We start from the raw sequence: 16,824 nt of genomic DNA, 5'->3' as shown, positions 1-16,824 counted from the left end.
CAGTACAAAAAGTTTTCCTGCAAAAAACGTTGATATTAACTTGACTTGTTTTTTGACATCATGGAAAAGTCTGCCCAAGACACCATTATAATAGCGTATGGCTAACCAGAGGTGCCACTATCATTTTGAGGTGAATCTTCAGTGACTCAGGAGTGTGATTACCTTTATGACTCCATATTTCCAATTTATATTTCTGCCATGTAGGCTCAGTATGCTGAGTATGAGCACCAGTCTCAGGATCAGCAAAGTTCCTTTTATGGCAGACAGAATACTGGCTAAATAGTTTCTTCAAGTTTGAGAATTAGGCCCATGTTTATGATAGGTTATGTTGTTTTGGTTACTGTCATGTTATCATAAAAAAAGACACTGACAGGTTATGTTGTCTCAGTTAATGTGAAGTTTTCATAACAAAGACATTGACAGGATATTTTGTCTCAGTTAATGTCAAGTTGTCATAACAAATACATCACAAACAATGTCAACCTTGCATGAAAAATGTCATAATCAACCGAATGACACCTAATGACAACATTCATAAACATTCAAAATGATTCCTTCATGTTATGACAGTATCATGACAATGTCATGTCACTCTTATGCATACCCCTTCAAATAAAGTGTTACCGATTTGTCACACAAGTTACCACGCCCTCTTTGCAAAAACACAACATCAAGAGTTCTGCTTCACAACAGTACATTTCTGTGTTGATTCGTGTCAATACAACTGGACAGTCTTTGAATGAACAAAGTGTTGAATGTTCAATGTGAATATTTTTAGATATTTCTTCAGGCATTTACATGTGTTGTTTGACAGGAGATGGAGGGATGTTTTTGCTGAAAGAGCAATGGGCTTGTCACAAACCCATTCCACAGCAGTACATTTTTCCCCCCTAGAGGCTGCAATTTATACCACTGGAACACACATGTTTTGTTGAAAACAAATGCCTTACGCAAACATACTACATCTGTCTTGAAAGAGCGCAAGGTATTTCAACACCAGTGGGTCTGCCATTGGGACCGTATCTTGGCCCATTTGCAATTGTCTAACTAGACCATCTAGACCAGTCATTGAGCAGAATCTGTCTTTCTTAATTAAAAGAAAGCAAACCAAAGCGGAAGAGTGTCTGTGAACAAAAACGCTTGTTGTAGTTTGGACTAATGATCACACCAGATGTTTTTTCTCTCATCCAAATTATCCAAGCTCACAATACTGACAGATCCTAACCCCAAAACAACCCCTCCCTATGTGTAAACGTGTTGAGTTGCTCATGATGCATGCGTACACAGAGGATAGTGTTTTGGTTTAAATTAAAATAGATGAGAAAATATTGACATTTAAGACAGATACATTTGGATTCATAGGCGCTAATAGACTAATCTTATATTGATGTTGTGTTTGTGTGTGCATGCAGGCTTCTGTCCATCCTTTCTGTCCCTAAATGATTATCTGGGACTTGTCTCAAAGATTATTTAATAAAATTAAATTCCCAGTGATGAAAGTAATCTGATAAGAGGCAGAATGAAGGGATTTTATAAACATTAGCAGGCAAATGGCCATTAAATCACAGCATCTCAGGATAAAGCCTTACTTCGTATGATAGCGTTCCGATGTCAAGTACTTAATAATGTACATTATAGGTGAGAGAAATACAAAAATACGTTTTTGTTTTATTTTTCAGGGCACTGTATTCATAAGCTTGACCAGAATAAAAAGTGATTTATCCACTATTTATTGTTTATGTATTTAGGATTTAAAAAAAAATATTTTACATTTTATTTGGTGATAATTGTTCTTTGATTCTGAAAAAGCAATATCAGTATACAGTTCATGGAGCAAAGTGAGTTACTTTTTCATTGAGGTGGTTACAGTATAATTATAATTTTAGTATAATCATCTGACTCTGTCGCAAAATAATAATCTCTTGTGTAAAGATGTGCTAGCTGTCAAAGATTAGAAGTGCTTTATTTCACCATTTTCAAAATGACCCCAAGACTTGTTCCATGTGGTTTAACTATGGCAAGCTTACTAAAACCGATCACTGTATACTGTAGATATACTGTAGTTAAACATCAGTTAACTCGGTTTACTGGTGTCATGCCATATTAGAATTTAAACATTTACTTATAATGTATGTTGTCCATTTTAACAACATGAACCTTCTTGCCATCCAACCTTGAGGATTAATACAGCAGTTTGTCATAGTGCACATGGTACAGCTAGGTGTGTACACGGAGTACATCGAGGTGTTTGTTATCACCAAACAGAGCCAATCATTCCCAAAAGACCCAAATCTCATAAAAATAGGCAAAAGGTTAGCATGTGTAATGCTCTCATTTATCAGTGCCCTAAAATGTTTATTTGAATTGCTGGACAAAACGCAGAACAATCATTCGGCAAATAAACACCAATTACACTTGGTGTATGATATTAGCATTCATTCAACATGGCCTAAGATATTCACCATAGCCATTCAATGGCTGCATATGAAACTTCATATTTGAAATAGAGCTTTTGGCATTGACATTATGAAAACTATTTTATGACATTGAGGAGTTTGAATTTGGTCTTTACTACAACAGGAACCCATGAAGTCAACTGGCCATTGTGAATTATAGCATGTTGTCTTTCCCAGAGTAAGGCCCCAGGAAACCATTACGCAGAAAGATGAGTTGTTAACTTCCTGTTTACTATTGGCAACACCAGCCATGATGCAGATGTAAAAACTCTTTCATCATCATTGTGACTCGTTCTGAACTGTGACCATGACTGGATGATAAGTAAGCTCTTAACTAAATTGAAGCATGTGGGGAGTGAAGGCTGGCCCGTGTGGTCCAATCCAACAGACAAGCTACTATAGCTCAAGTTGCTGAAAATGTTAATGCTGTTACTGATAGAAAGGTGTCAGAACACAGTGCATTGCAGTTTGTTGCATATGGGGTTGCATAGCTGCAGACCAGTCAGAGTTCCCATGCTGACCCCTGTCCAATGCTGAAAGCGCCTACAATGGGCATGTGAGCATCAAAACTGGACCATGGAGCAATGGAAGAAGGTGTCCTGGTCTGATAAATCACGTTTCCTTTTACATCACATGGATGACCATGTGCACCCTTCCATGGCAACGGTATTCCCTGATGGCATTGGGCTCATTCAGCAGGATAATGCGCCGTGCCACAAAGCCAAAATGGTTCAGAAATTGTATGAAGAACACAACAACGAGTTCAAGGTGTTAACTTGGCCTCCAAATTCCCCAGATCTCAATCCAATCGAGCATCTGAGGGATGTGCTGGACAAACAATTTTGATCCATGGAGGCCCCACCTCACAACTTAAAGGACTTAAAGGATCTGCTGCTAATGTCTTGGTGCTAGATACCACCGCACACCTTCAGAGGTCTAGTGGAGTCCATGCCTCAATGGGTCAGGGCTGTTTTGAAGGCAAAAGGGGGACCTACACAATATTATGCAGGTGGTCATAATGTTATGGCTGATCGGTGTATACTTCCAAAAAAGTTGCAATGCAATGATATGCAAATCCTTGAAACCCTATAATCAATAGAAAATATTATTAAGACAACATATCAAATGTTGAAACTGAGAAAGGTTATTGTTTCTTGAATAATAAATGCCCACTTTGAATTTGATGCCAGTTTCAAAAAAGTTGGGACAGGGGCAACAAAAGAAGAAAAGTTTGTGTAATGATACAATAAAACAACTAATTAGGTTAATTGGCAACAGGTCAGTAACACGATTGGGCATAAAAAGAATATCCCAGAGAGGATGTGTTTCAGAAGATGGGGAGGGGTTCACCACTCTGTGAAAGACAAATAGTGCAACAATTTAAGAATAACGTTTCTCAACATTTAATTGTGAGTGAGGGGATCTCATCATCTACAGTACAATTAAAAAATTCAGAGAATCCAGGGAAATCTCTGTACATTAGGGACAAGGCTGAAAACCAATATTGGATAGCCATGATCTTTGGGCCCTCAGGCAGCACTGCATTAAAAACAGACCTGATTCTGTAGTGGACATCACTGCATGGTGTGATGGTGCGAGTGCAATGTGTGCATAAAAATGAGGCAGTGAAAAAAAGGAGACAAAACACAAGCAAAAACTTTTCAAAACTTTATCTGGAGAAACACCTCACGTTCAGACAAGAAACAATAATTTGTGCTGCACTGTGATTAACAGAAAAAATATATACTGAACTAATCACTAAGTAAAAACAGGTGCGTCCTTGGGGTGCGCTGCTGCCATCACTGCGGTGCTGTGGTGCCACACGGAGCAGACATCACACATAGGCTCAGGAACACTTCCGAAAACCATTGTCTGTGAACACAGTATGTCATTGCATCCACAAATACAAATTAAAACTCTACCACTCAAAAAAGAAAAAAAAAAGCTTTAAACAAGATCTAGAAATGCCGCCGCCACCTTCTCTGGGCACTAGCTCATTTAAGATGGACTGAGGCAAAGTAAAAAACGTTCCTGTGATCTGAAGAATCATGGATCATGGATGCCACATCCTCTGGGCTAAAGATAAGAATGCCTTTCAGGGGAAAAGTCAATGGCTTGTTGTTGTCTCTCTGTTGTGCAATTGGGCTGTACTCTGCTGGCAATACTCGGCCCTCATTCAGGGTGGTTGCAGTTGGTGGGTGTCCCTTTGGTTGATGCCTGGCAATGTGGGTGGATTGATTTCCTGCCTTTTGGGCACTGTCCGGGGCCTCCCCCAGATAGGGCCACAGTGTCGCCGGACCCCCCATGTCTCAGTTCCAAGGTCTTACGCTATATAATTGTGCTGGGGGATTGGGTCAGTTCTCCATTCTCTAAGTTCTCCATCTCCGCTATAAATCGTTGTTGATATGAGGAATGCATTTTCTGAATTTTCCCAGTCTCCTTCCGTTTTGAACGGAGGATGAGATGAAGTCCTGGTCCACACTTGCGGAGTACCTGGTTTGGAGGGCCCGTTGCTGTCCCTGTCCTTGTCCATCTGGTCATACTTCTGACCTAGTCTGAATTTAAATAGACTCTGGAGGTTACAAGTGTCAGTGCACAACTGGCCTTCCATTGCCTAGGTATACCGACAGGGGAATCATTGTCTCACAGTGCTATAGTTACTCCTTGTGTTGGTTTGTATAACAGCAAGCTGGCTGAGGTCCACAGTCTACGCAACCTTTCTTCAAGCATCATAGTTTGGCTCACATTCTGGCTAAGCTAGCAGTGGGATATAAAGCAACACATTTTGGCATGGCATGTATTGGAGGACGCATGACCTGACTTTCTACTGTCCCAAACCTGATGAGAATTGTCAGACAAAATTTGCAACTATGAATTGAACGTCATTGCATTTAAAATGACTGTTATACTGTTAATGTATTGCTTAGGCATTTTCAGGTAACATTTAAATTATTAATTTTGTATTTGTTTATTTTGTTTGCTGTCCTGTTTGTCTTATTTGAAGCTTATATAATTATATATGGAGGACATTGAGGAAAATGATTCTCTGGAACCAAAGCGGTTCTACCTGTAATATAAAGGAAACTTTTATTATCCTTGGAACCCAAACATTTTTATTTAGTGGGTTTCACCATAGTGACAGCCAAACAACACTTTAGAACCTTTTTTTTCAATAAGGGCATACAGCCTTTGTAGTTTATTTCTTTATTATCTATCAAATCTTGAACTTGCAGTCAATGTACCTCAAGAATTCCTAATTACTCAGTTTGATGCTGCACACCACCTGGCAGGGATGGCAATATCTGTACATGACAGACAAGACCATCTGGCACCAAGAAGAAAAGAAATACAATAATCCTTTTCTATGGAACTTCTTGATCTTAATTTCCGTTAAAAGAATATGCATGATGTGGATGATGCTGTCAACCAAAAACATTGTCATATGCAAATCATGCGTTTTGAGTGTTCTACCAAAATGTAGCTTCGTCAAGAATGTATTATCCAAATAAATGTCTAATGCTTTATTTTGACTACATATCTTTAAGACATTCGTTGCATATACAGTCCCAGTCACTTAAATGTTGTGTCCAGGCAATCCATGATGAGTTGTGCCTAAGAACACACTGTGGTATATTGGCCATATTGCTTACGCTTAGCAAATTGGAAGTGTTTTGATAACAGCCACATAATATGAGGCCATTTTACATTGTCCCTCATGATGTTTCCTTATGATTCCCTCATGATAATGCTCCCATAGACACTTCTAAACAAATAAAAAAGTATTTTATTTAACACCAGGGTGATGTCAATTGCCTTCAAACTGAAATTCAAATTGAAGCTTTACGAGAAGTTCTGGTGCACAGAATGAAAAGCAGATTTCTACCTCCATCCCTCAAAGAACTGGAGGCTTTTCATCTTGAACAATGGTGCAGTGCAATACACAAAGCTCAGGACCTGTATGACAGCATTCCAAGAAGGATTGGAGTAGTTCTGCATCCAAAGGGTGGACCTATTCCTTATAGCATTTCCAACGAGCAGCTACGATGAAGTGTGTGGAATCTGTGATATCCTTTGCATATGGAATGCCAGCTCAAATTTCCTGGTCTAAAAATAATCAAATGCTCTGAATCAGTGGAAAGTAACCCCACTTTTCACTGATGTTGGGTGACATTAAGAGCCTAGTGCTGGAGCCCTATCTATTTTTATGTAATGATTATAAGATATTGTAGCTAAAAATGATTATAATATACTATTCCAAGTAACACGTGTGCTACTCAGTTAAAAGCAAATATGTTTAAAAGCCCACTTAAGGAAGCACTTTACCTTTTATTAATTAATCTGCGTAAATACAGCGACAAATGAGTAGCCAACGCCTCTGCGTGGAAAGATGACCTTTAAAGCTGAACTATTATGCACATTTAAAAAGACAATGTATTATTAACTTGCAAACAGCAACCATTTTTGTAAATAAGACATGCTTGTTTGACATTGCAAGAGAATATTAATAATGCTTTTTTCTGTGACCATTCTTCCTTTAAACCACTGTTTCTATGTTGGGAGTGACAGGTTCTGGAGTTGACAAGCTGATTTTCTCTGTTCAATGCAAGTAATAGATGTATTGTATAGAATAAAATGTTTTAATAGAGGGCTAAGAATAAAATTTTCAATATGTTTATAACATGCACCATGTACGTTACTTTGTGTCCATAAAAGAAAGTAAATGGTTAGAATCTGTCAAGGACCTCAGATGATTATTCAGAGCAGTAGCAGTTTTATTATGTGAGCAGTAAACAGTTTTCATCATGCTTATTTGGTTGAATCAGAATTTAGCAAATGCAATACCTAAAAATGTAAAGCGATTTGAAACCTATGTGTGATAAACCTGTCCATGGTAGAATCCATTGTTATAGCAGTCGGAAGCTTGTTTTACTCTACCAAAGCTAACCAGAACTCTTAAAACTGGTTGGTACCAATTCAGGTACCAATTCAGTTGCACAGCCTGTGGTGTGAAAATGTGAGTCCTTCACTTGAATAAAATTGCATTTTAGATATTGGGGGACTTTGAAATACTGAATCTTGTGGGCCAATCCCACCTTAAGCTGAATAATCGATTTACCAACAGTTAGCCAGTAAACGTCAATCAATCAATCAAATTTATTTATAAAGCCCTTTTTACAACAGCAGTTGTCACAAAGTGCTTTACAGAGACACCCGGCCTTAAACCCCAAGGAGCAAACAACAGTAGTGTTGGATTTCAGTGGCTAGGAAAAACTCCCTAAGAAGGCCAAATTTTAGGAAGAAACCTAGAGAGGACCCAGGCTCAGAGGGGTCTCTGAGTTGGGGTGGGCTAAGATTCAGCATAAACCATGTTATTAAATTCTATACTGTTTGTTGTTTGTTCTCAATAAACTTTGGAGAGTTCCTATAACATGAAAAGCAAGCTAAATAATAGTGTGGTTGCACTAATGCTGTTACATGTATTTTCAAGGTAACCATATTGAGGTTGTATTTTTATTTTTACACGTGTTCCAAATGCTGTCAAGACTCAACTTGCATTAACCACATGCTGGCGCTATAATAGGTATACCTCTCAATCAGTTTGAATGAAGAAATTTGGCACACTTGCTTTGGGTTTTGAGTCTAACTTAGGCACACACTATGTCAGATACCAGTGGAGAAAACCTGACTGTTTGATGAAAATACCTGAAATAGAGATCTGGCATTTCCAATATAATACTGATTAGCCAAGGGGGCAGTGAATCATCCCAGAGAGATAATATGTTTTCTGTTGCACTGTTAATTCTTAAAACCTATTTAAAGTACTTGCTGGTGTTATGAGGCATGGAAAACAATTATAAATAACTTGCCAACATTGTAACATATAACTAGTAAGTCTGCTTCAGTGATACAAGTCACTATACTGACACAATCTATGAAACCAAATAGTGCTAGACCCTACAGTAGCCTGTACAGCTTAACTTTCACTCCCTCCACGTGAATCCTCTTGTGCTTTCAGAAAAAAAAATATGTGGCCATTTGTATTTTTAATATTCATCCCAATATACCAACCCAGCCTGAGTGCAGATGAAAAATTTGAAATTAAATAGGGGTGGAAACTATGCCCAAGGTGAGGTAATATGATTTATTTTTTATTATTTCTTCCAGCCAACAGTGTGTTATCGTAGGTCCTCCCCTGAAATGGGAAATGTGATAAATATTGATGGTCTTTACAAGAAAAGCAGGCAGGGTTGCACTATATGCAAGGCCTCCTCTATCAATCTCTTACATGTTTTATTTTGGCGCGCATGGATTTATGTGTAAACTGAGCCCCACCAAAACCAACGCCTCCAAAGATTTGGTCTGTCTAAAAGCCTTTAACCCATCCTGTTTGCCATCTCCTCCTTTTCCTCTTGTACAAAATGCTACTCTCTCCACCTCTCTATTCTTCTTACCTACATTCTCTCTCTTCTTCCAGACCTCTCTGTCCCCCTTTCTGTGTTATTCTTTTGCCCTCCCTCACCCGTGTTACCATCTTCCTCTATCTCTCATGAAGTAGTGGAGACTGAGGAGATGAACAGAGATTTAATAACAAGACAGCGGCAAAGATGAAAGGACTAAGCTCATTCAAGATGCAGCGGAAAGGATTAAAATAGCAACAATGGCATCAGTAAATGTTGTCTTTGTTCGCCTTTTATCTTCATGAGCTAAACAGAATGAATGGCAAGTTATATATATATATATATATATATATATATATATATATATATATATATATATATATATATATCTACCATTAACCTAAGCTTTTCAATCTGGTATGAGTCATCAACAGAATCTGTGACTTAATAGGTGTCTTTTTTGTCTTCAACAAACCCGAAATAACACATTTTAAAACAGACAAACTATTAGAACACAGTATCTGTTTAGGTCTTGTGGGCCACCATTCGCCATCTTGTAACTCAAATGTAGAGCTAATTTCATTAATGAAAGTTAAATGCAAACCCCTCCCATTATTAGAAACAAATGTTGTTATTACATTGTCTAAGTACTTCATTGTTCAGTTTTCATTTGCAGTTTTCATGTCCACATTCCCCTTCCTTCTATTAATGTTTTCTTTCAAATGTGTAATATTGTACTTGTCTAACCTTTCGCTTCATAAATATTTGAAATATAATAATATTTAAAATGTTATCATAGCATTAATGTTCCCAAAATGTAGGTTTTTTATCCACATGTACATATACTGCACATATATAAAACTGTCTTTATTGATAAAATTAAATGTAAATCTAAAACACAAAACAAAACACAGACCACCAGCAGAAACCCTGTGGACCACGCTGAAAACCAATGAGATAGAAAATAGCCATTGGGGGCCCAGGACTGGCCATACTAATATTTTGTGATTTCAGAGCACCTGTCAAGAATCTCTGTCTGGAGAGCAGACAAATCAACATGGAGGACATCTGGCATATTTTCAGCATCGGCAGGACAGAATGCATAGGGAGGAAAATAACTTTGTTACAAGCTAAATGTCCTGGCAATATATACCCATACCACTCCTTGAGGGCAATCAAATGCAAACACATGCATGTGTGCAAACGTGAGGGCAAACACACTCTTGCACATACACGCACAAACACTTGAACGCTGTAAACATGATGCATATGCCTCAACAGCAACCATTTTCCATATCTTAATGGGTTTTAATTCCTACAAAATGTTGAAACAACTGCCTCCTCAATAAATTCTGCCCTTCACAAGCAGAGCATGTAAAGTTGTCATAAAGGGACTAGGGCTGAAAATAACAAAAGATCAATATCAGATAGCAACTCTAGGGGAAGCATTTTCAACGCAGCCCTAACAAAATAAATCACACCGCTGTAGCCAACACGGATTTCCCCTAGCCCTACCTATTCGTCTCCTTCCCCTTTCACTCCCCTTCTCAATCCTTAATGGAGATATATTTCCAATACATTTAGCAGTCCTGCATCCCATAATATGCACCTCTCAATATGTCATGTAAAGGAGTCAGGAAGGGAGAGTGCTCTTACCAGAATTGTAGCACAGAGAATTCCACAATTGCCTGGTTTATTCCACGGGGCAACTCATTAAATCCAAGATGCCAGGGTCAGGGAAGGGATTGAGAACGCCATTGAAAATGATGCAGACGAGAAAAAATGTTGATTCTTAACAGATATTTTCTTTTTTTCTAAACGTGGGAAACAAATAGAAGGAGATGGCTGAGAGGAGCGGAGAAAGACTGAAGGGTTCAGATATCCTAGTCTGGACCACTTTTCAAAAAAGGTGCCTGTCTTCTATACAGACACATGCAGTTCACACAACCGCCCACACGAACAAACACACTAACATAAAGTACAGTGTCTCTCAGAGGCTGGAAGATAGAGGTTGGAAAGGGAGATAACGAGAGAAAGGGAGATAAAGAGACAGCGAGAGAGATGGAAGGAGAGCTTGTAAATGGAGAGGGAGGAGGGAGCTGGAAACGAGCAAGGTGGAAGGAGGAGCTGCAGTGAGGAGAGACAGAGTGGAGGGTGGGAGAAATGAAGAGGAGAAAATGAAAAGAGGGAGGGAGAGAAATTTGAGGGAGAGAGCTTGCCTGCTGAAATAAATTGCACAAACACCAGAGGTACAACTAATGAAATTCATTAACCATGTTTCCATCTAACACATAGCCAATGCTATGAGCCAGTGAATTGCAGAGAAGACAGAAAGAGGCTCAGGCTACAGAAACCTTTTTTACATATACAGCATTTAGATCCACACTGCATCTAACAAATGACTGATTCCCCATCTTACTGAAAAGTAAATTGGATAAACAATGTAGGTAGCTGGCAAAAGAAGATGAGAGGGAGAGCTCAGATTAGAGGGAACAATTTCTGAAAGACCAAACATAAAAGAAGGATAGAACATTTAAAGAAATTCACATATGAAATGAAAAATGCAGGCATACAAAACAATTGAAAAAGAAGAATGAATTTCCTCGCAAAACAAAATAATTACCTTGGCCATTACCTTGGTACATTTTCATTTGGATCTTTGTTATATTTTTCTATTTAATCAATTGTTCAATGTACCAACTTTTTTACATAAGCATTTTGCTAAAGTCTAACCAATCTAATGTCATAACCAATATACATCGATCAGTCATAACATTATGACCACTGACAGGTGAAGTGAATAACACTGATAATCTCATTATCATGTCACCTATCAATGGGTGGGATATATTAGGCAGCAAGTGAACATTCTGTCCTCAAAGTTGATGTGTTAGAAGCAGGAAAAATGGGCAAGCGTAAGGATCTGAGTGACTTTTACAATGGCCAAATTGTGATGGCTAGACAACTGGGTCAGAGCATCTCCAAATCTGCAGCCCTTCTGATGTGTTCCCAGTCTGCAGTGGTCAGTACCAATGAAAAGTGATACAAGGAAGGAAAAACTGTGATCCGGCGACAGTCATGGCTGGCCAAGTCATATTGATGCACGTGGGGAGCGAAGGCTGGCCCATGTGGTCCAATCCAACAAGCTACTGTAACTCAAATTGCTGAAAATGTTAATGTTGGTACTGATAGAAAGGTGTCAGAACACAGTGCATTGCAGTTTGTTGCATAGGGGGCTGCGTAGCTACAGGCCAGTCACAGTGCCCATGCTGACCCCTGTCCACTGCCAAAAGCGCCTACAATGGGCAAGTGAGCGTCAGAACTGGACCACGGAGCAATGGAAGAAGGTGGCCTGGTCTGATGAATCACGTTTCCTTTTAATTTTATGGCTGATTGGTGTAGCTCGCAGCATGTGAAATTATCTATACACATTGAAAATATAGGGTGACTATAAACCCAATTCCAGCATTTGCCCTGGACCTTCATATTTTTTAAAATATTTATTCTGGTGCAGTTGTGGTTTGGGGAGGTTGTTAATAAATTCAGGTGGATAAAATGTCTACAGAGATTAACAATTATTTGTGCCAGGATAACGAGGAGAGACAGCATCATCGTTTTGCTGTTGCCCCTAGGTGACAAATGAGCACCTCTGCAAGTTGCCTTTAAACCCTGAATTTCTATATCTAAACTTGTATAAATATATATACAGTTCCATCCAGACATATTGGCCCCCTTGATAAAGACGATCAAATAAGAAACCAGGCAAGCCTAATTCAGCCGGCTCGCAATGTAAAGCATTGGTTGTTATTGCCCTCCCAAGATTTAAACCTGGACCGCCCACATGAAAGGCTGTGTCTTTAACCACTACGCCACCAAAGCTACAGTACACCTCTGCTGAGTGTTGGCATAGCCTCTTGACATTATATAATTCTGTCACGCATTAACATCATGTCTAGTTTGAATATTTCTTTAGACACCACCATTAACCATTGTGTTAAATTGAGTAATATTTCTCATTAAGTTTTCCTCTACCACAAATAGTATCTATGAACTGTATTGCTTTTGCCACTGGCCGTTTTAACATCTTATTAGCCATTCGTGAATGACATTGATACAATAACTACTGTATCAATATAGGTGACAATAACTGACTTTTTCGTCAAGTGAAAAGACGAGAGAATCGTGTAGTCAGCAAAGTGTTTATCAAGTGTCTACCCTGAACAAATCCTAAGACATAATTCGAAAATCCTCCATAAATAGTCGCAATATAACAGTAAACAGTTTCACTGTAGGCTTATAACATAGCTACAGAAGGTTTTAGCCAGTAAAGTTTTTATGTATCTTGACAAATCCTCTTTTGCCACTGGCTGTTTTAACAGCTAATTAACCATTCGTGAATGACATTGATACAGTATCAATCAATATAGGTGAGGAAACTGATGGCCATTCCAGGCTTCATTACCATTCTTCTAGCAGCAGGATATTATGCTAGTAGTGCTAACTCAATATTTTCTTTTTCAAAATAAAAGCCATCATTGAAATATATAAGGTAATATAGTTAATCTAGTTTGTTTATTTTATGTTTAATGTCCGTTCCAATGTTATTCTTGTCTGTTCTTTTTCACAGACTAGATTGTTAACTATATTGCCTTATACATTTCAAAATGTTACTTTTTTTGTAATAAAGAAAATCTGAGTGCTGCCAGCATAATATCCTGCTGCTAAAATATTGCTAATGAAGCGTCGAAAGGCCATCACTAGGTGACGATAACTTGACTTCACTTTTTTGTGAAAAGACGAGAGAATCGTGGAATCCCCCAGAAATAATCGCAATACTGTATAACCGTAAACAGTTTTAGTTGAGGCTTACTATAACGTAGCTACTGAATGTTTTAGCCAGCTAAATTTTTTGCCTATCCTGACCCAAAAAGCGTGCCCGGATGCTTACTTCGAAAATCCACAAGAAATCGTCGCACTATAACCATAAACAGTTCTATTACGGCCCGCAATTAAAATTTGTAAATATTGCTGTGCTCATTGGATTCAAACCCGGGTCTCCCACATGAGCAGCACTGTCTTTAACCACTACACCAAGGTGCATTGTGTTAAACTGACTGACATTTCCACCACAAATAGCGTCTATGAACTATGGCTTTTGATACAGAAAACAACTATGAATACTCAGAATGCAGATTAACTGGCAATACCTCTCAAACAGGGGTACTGAACTGAAATATATAGGATGGTGATTAGGGGCAGGAGTGCGTGCACAGGTGTTCAGAATTCAGCTGATGTTATCTTGGTAGTGTGCTGTGTTCAGGTGATCTAGGAAGTGTGCTATGTTTGGGTGATCTACGAGAGGGCCGAGGGCGTGATCTGATGGCAGACCTCAATGTACCCCTCTCCCCACAGGACCAAGACAGCCGACCAGGGGGTCGCCCCCAGGGCCAAGTTGCAGGACGATCAGGACGGGCACGATGGAACTCCTTGGAGAGACAGATTGAGAATGGACTGGGCAGGCACCCAACTACGCTCCTCACAGTCATATCCTTCAAAGTCAACCAGGTATTGGAGGAGATCACCTCGTCACCTGGGGGGGGGGGGGGGGGGGGGGCATTGTTCCGGGTGATGGGCTGGTGGAAAGGGCTGCAAAACACTGGCTTCAACAGTGAGACATGGAATGTGGGAGAAATCCTGTATTGCGACTGTAACTGAAGGAGATAAGTGACTGGATTGATGCCACGGAGGATCTTGATAGGACCAATATACCTGGGTGTGAGCTTTTTGGAGGGGAGGCAGAGCGGAATGTACCAGGTAGATAGCCATACCCACTGACCTGGGTGAAAATATGGAGTGGGCTGTCGAGAAATGCACGTTTCCCAGACACGGGTTCGGCGCTGGAACCAATCGTCCACCACGGGGAACAATCTAGGCTCTGTCTCCCATGGGAACAACGGGGGCTGGTAACCAAGAATTCCCTGAAATGGGGTGAGACGAAGAGAAGAGTGGATTAGTGAATTCCAGGCGTATTCTGCCCAGGGCAGGTAGCGACTCCAGTCCGTTCCAGCTGCACTGCTATCGGAGGTATTTCCAAATTTCCTGATTTAGCCTCTCCATCGGTCAATTCGTCTCCGGGTGGTAGCTGGATGAGAGACTGAGAGTGATCCAAACATCCACAGAACGGCCTCCAAACCCTGGGGACAAATGGTGGACCCTGATCTGATACAATGTTATCAGGGAGACCAATCAGTCTGCCCATTTTGGAGAATCGGTCTATAATAACCAATATAGTGTGTAAACGGATGATTCAGGGAGATCTGTTATGAAATCCATGGCCACATGTGGTTCGAGCTCACCCACTGGCAGGTGTCCAGGTATCTTTGGGCACCGATGGGGCAGGACAGGACATAAACCTAGACGTCATCTCTCATAGAGGACTACCAAAACTGGCGTGACAGCAGTTTGGTGGTTTGAGTAATGCCGGGAAGACCCGAACTGAAGGAGGTATAGGACCATTGGAGCAGTTTAGGTCGAATCACTGCCGGCACATAGGTTTTCCACAGGGTTGTCTCTGGAGGTGCCGGATTGGTGCGCAGTGCTCCACGGATTGTGCTCATGATTTCCCATTGGACTGAAGCTATAATACCAGAAGGGGGGCGACACCTGGGTTTTTGACTCGTCATGGCTATGAAAGGTGAGACAATGGAGCTAAAGTTGTGGATCAAACAATGTTAATGATTGGCAAAACTCAAAGCGTTGGAGCTCTTTGACCGTTTGGGTTTTAGGCCAATAATTTACTGCGTCAACCTTTTGATTTTCTAGACCAACTTTGCCCGGAGTCAGTATGAATCACAGGAAGGAGATGGTAGTGTGGAATTTGCTTTCTTTTTTTCGCTTTGACATACAGCTGGTGCAATCACAGGCGACGGAGGACCCTTTTCACATGACCAATGTTCTCTGACAGGTTGTTTGTGAAGATGAAAAGCTCAACAATGTATATGATTAGGAACAGATTGATCAGGTCTCAGAAAATGTAATTTATGGATGACTAGAATACAGAAGGCATGTTAGTGAGCCCTTAGGGCATTACCAAGTACTCATAGTGCCCCCCGATTGGTAATGAAGGCAGTCTTCCATTCATCCCCTTCTTGGATACAAATCAGATTGTAGGCGCTGCGGATGTCGAATTTGGTGTGTATAGATGCTTGGCCAACTTATTCAAGCATTGCAGGAATGAGTGGAAGAGGGTAACGATTCTTGATGCTGGTTTGTGCTGTTAACATTTTCATTTGTGCTGCTGTCATTTTTTAGATATTAAGTAAAATTGTATAGGTCATTCTGAGGTCACTCAGTCCCCCAACGTTTGTGCTGTTAAAAGTTTTGTTTCTGCTGCATGGGTGTTTTAAATATTAGACATTTAATTATAGGCGATGACGTTACTCAGCCCCCCAACGTGCTCCAAATTCACTCAAAATAGGCTCAATCGTTTGTGCTCCGTTTGTGCTGGTCGGTCCTGTTCAAATTTTCATTCGGCTGCTTTTATAAAAAAATATGAAAGAATATTTCATTTGTCATTCTTAGGTCACTCAGCCACCCCATACTCCAAATTCACCCAACATAATCATGTTTGTGGTGCTACATAACCTACTTTTCTACTCGATAGTGCTTTGGCTTTATTCACTTTCCACTATAGCTCTGTCATTACTTTTTCAACTGTATCAGTAAGAAAGACAGTCGCAAAAAAAAAAAGCGGATCACAAATGATTGAGCCTTTTTTGAGTCAATTTAGAGCACGTTGGGGGGCTGAGGGACCTCGGAATGATCTATAAAATATTCTTTAGGACTAATATCTAAAAAATGACTGCAGCAAAAGTGATTAAAGGTATTTTACCTGCATAAAGATGGTCCCCAATCCAACACAAAACTACAGCAATGTCAGTAGTTATTCCATCATGCGTTGCAGGGGTAAA

General features: G+C 39.8%; 1 protein-coding gene across 1 annotated transcript in view; it reads right to left on the bottom strand.

The window, feature by feature from the left end:
- lingo1a (leucine rich repeat and Ig domain containing 1a) overlaps window positions 1–10,894 on the bottom strand; it is a 321,228-nt gene extending 310,334 nt beyond the window's left edge. The window contains exon 1 of the mRNA XM_010901009.4: window positions 10,511–10,894. The gene's annotated coding sequence lies outside the window, so the exon portion shown is untranslated. The remainder of the gene's footprint in view (window positions 1–10,510) is intronic.
- Window positions 10,895–16,824: the final 5,930 nt, after the last annotated feature.

Source organism: Esox lucius, chromosome 19, assembly GCF_011004845.1.
Source record: "Esox lucius isolate fEsoLuc1 chromosome 19, fEsoLuc1.pri, whole genome shotgun sequence".
In the NCBI taxonomy this organism is placed as follows: domain Eukaryota; kingdom Metazoa; phylum Chordata; class Actinopteri; order Esociformes; family Esocidae; genus Esox; species Esox lucius.
The sequence above is the reverse complement of the archived record's forward strand: the minus strand, read 5'-3'. Positions and strand labels throughout refer to the sequence as shown.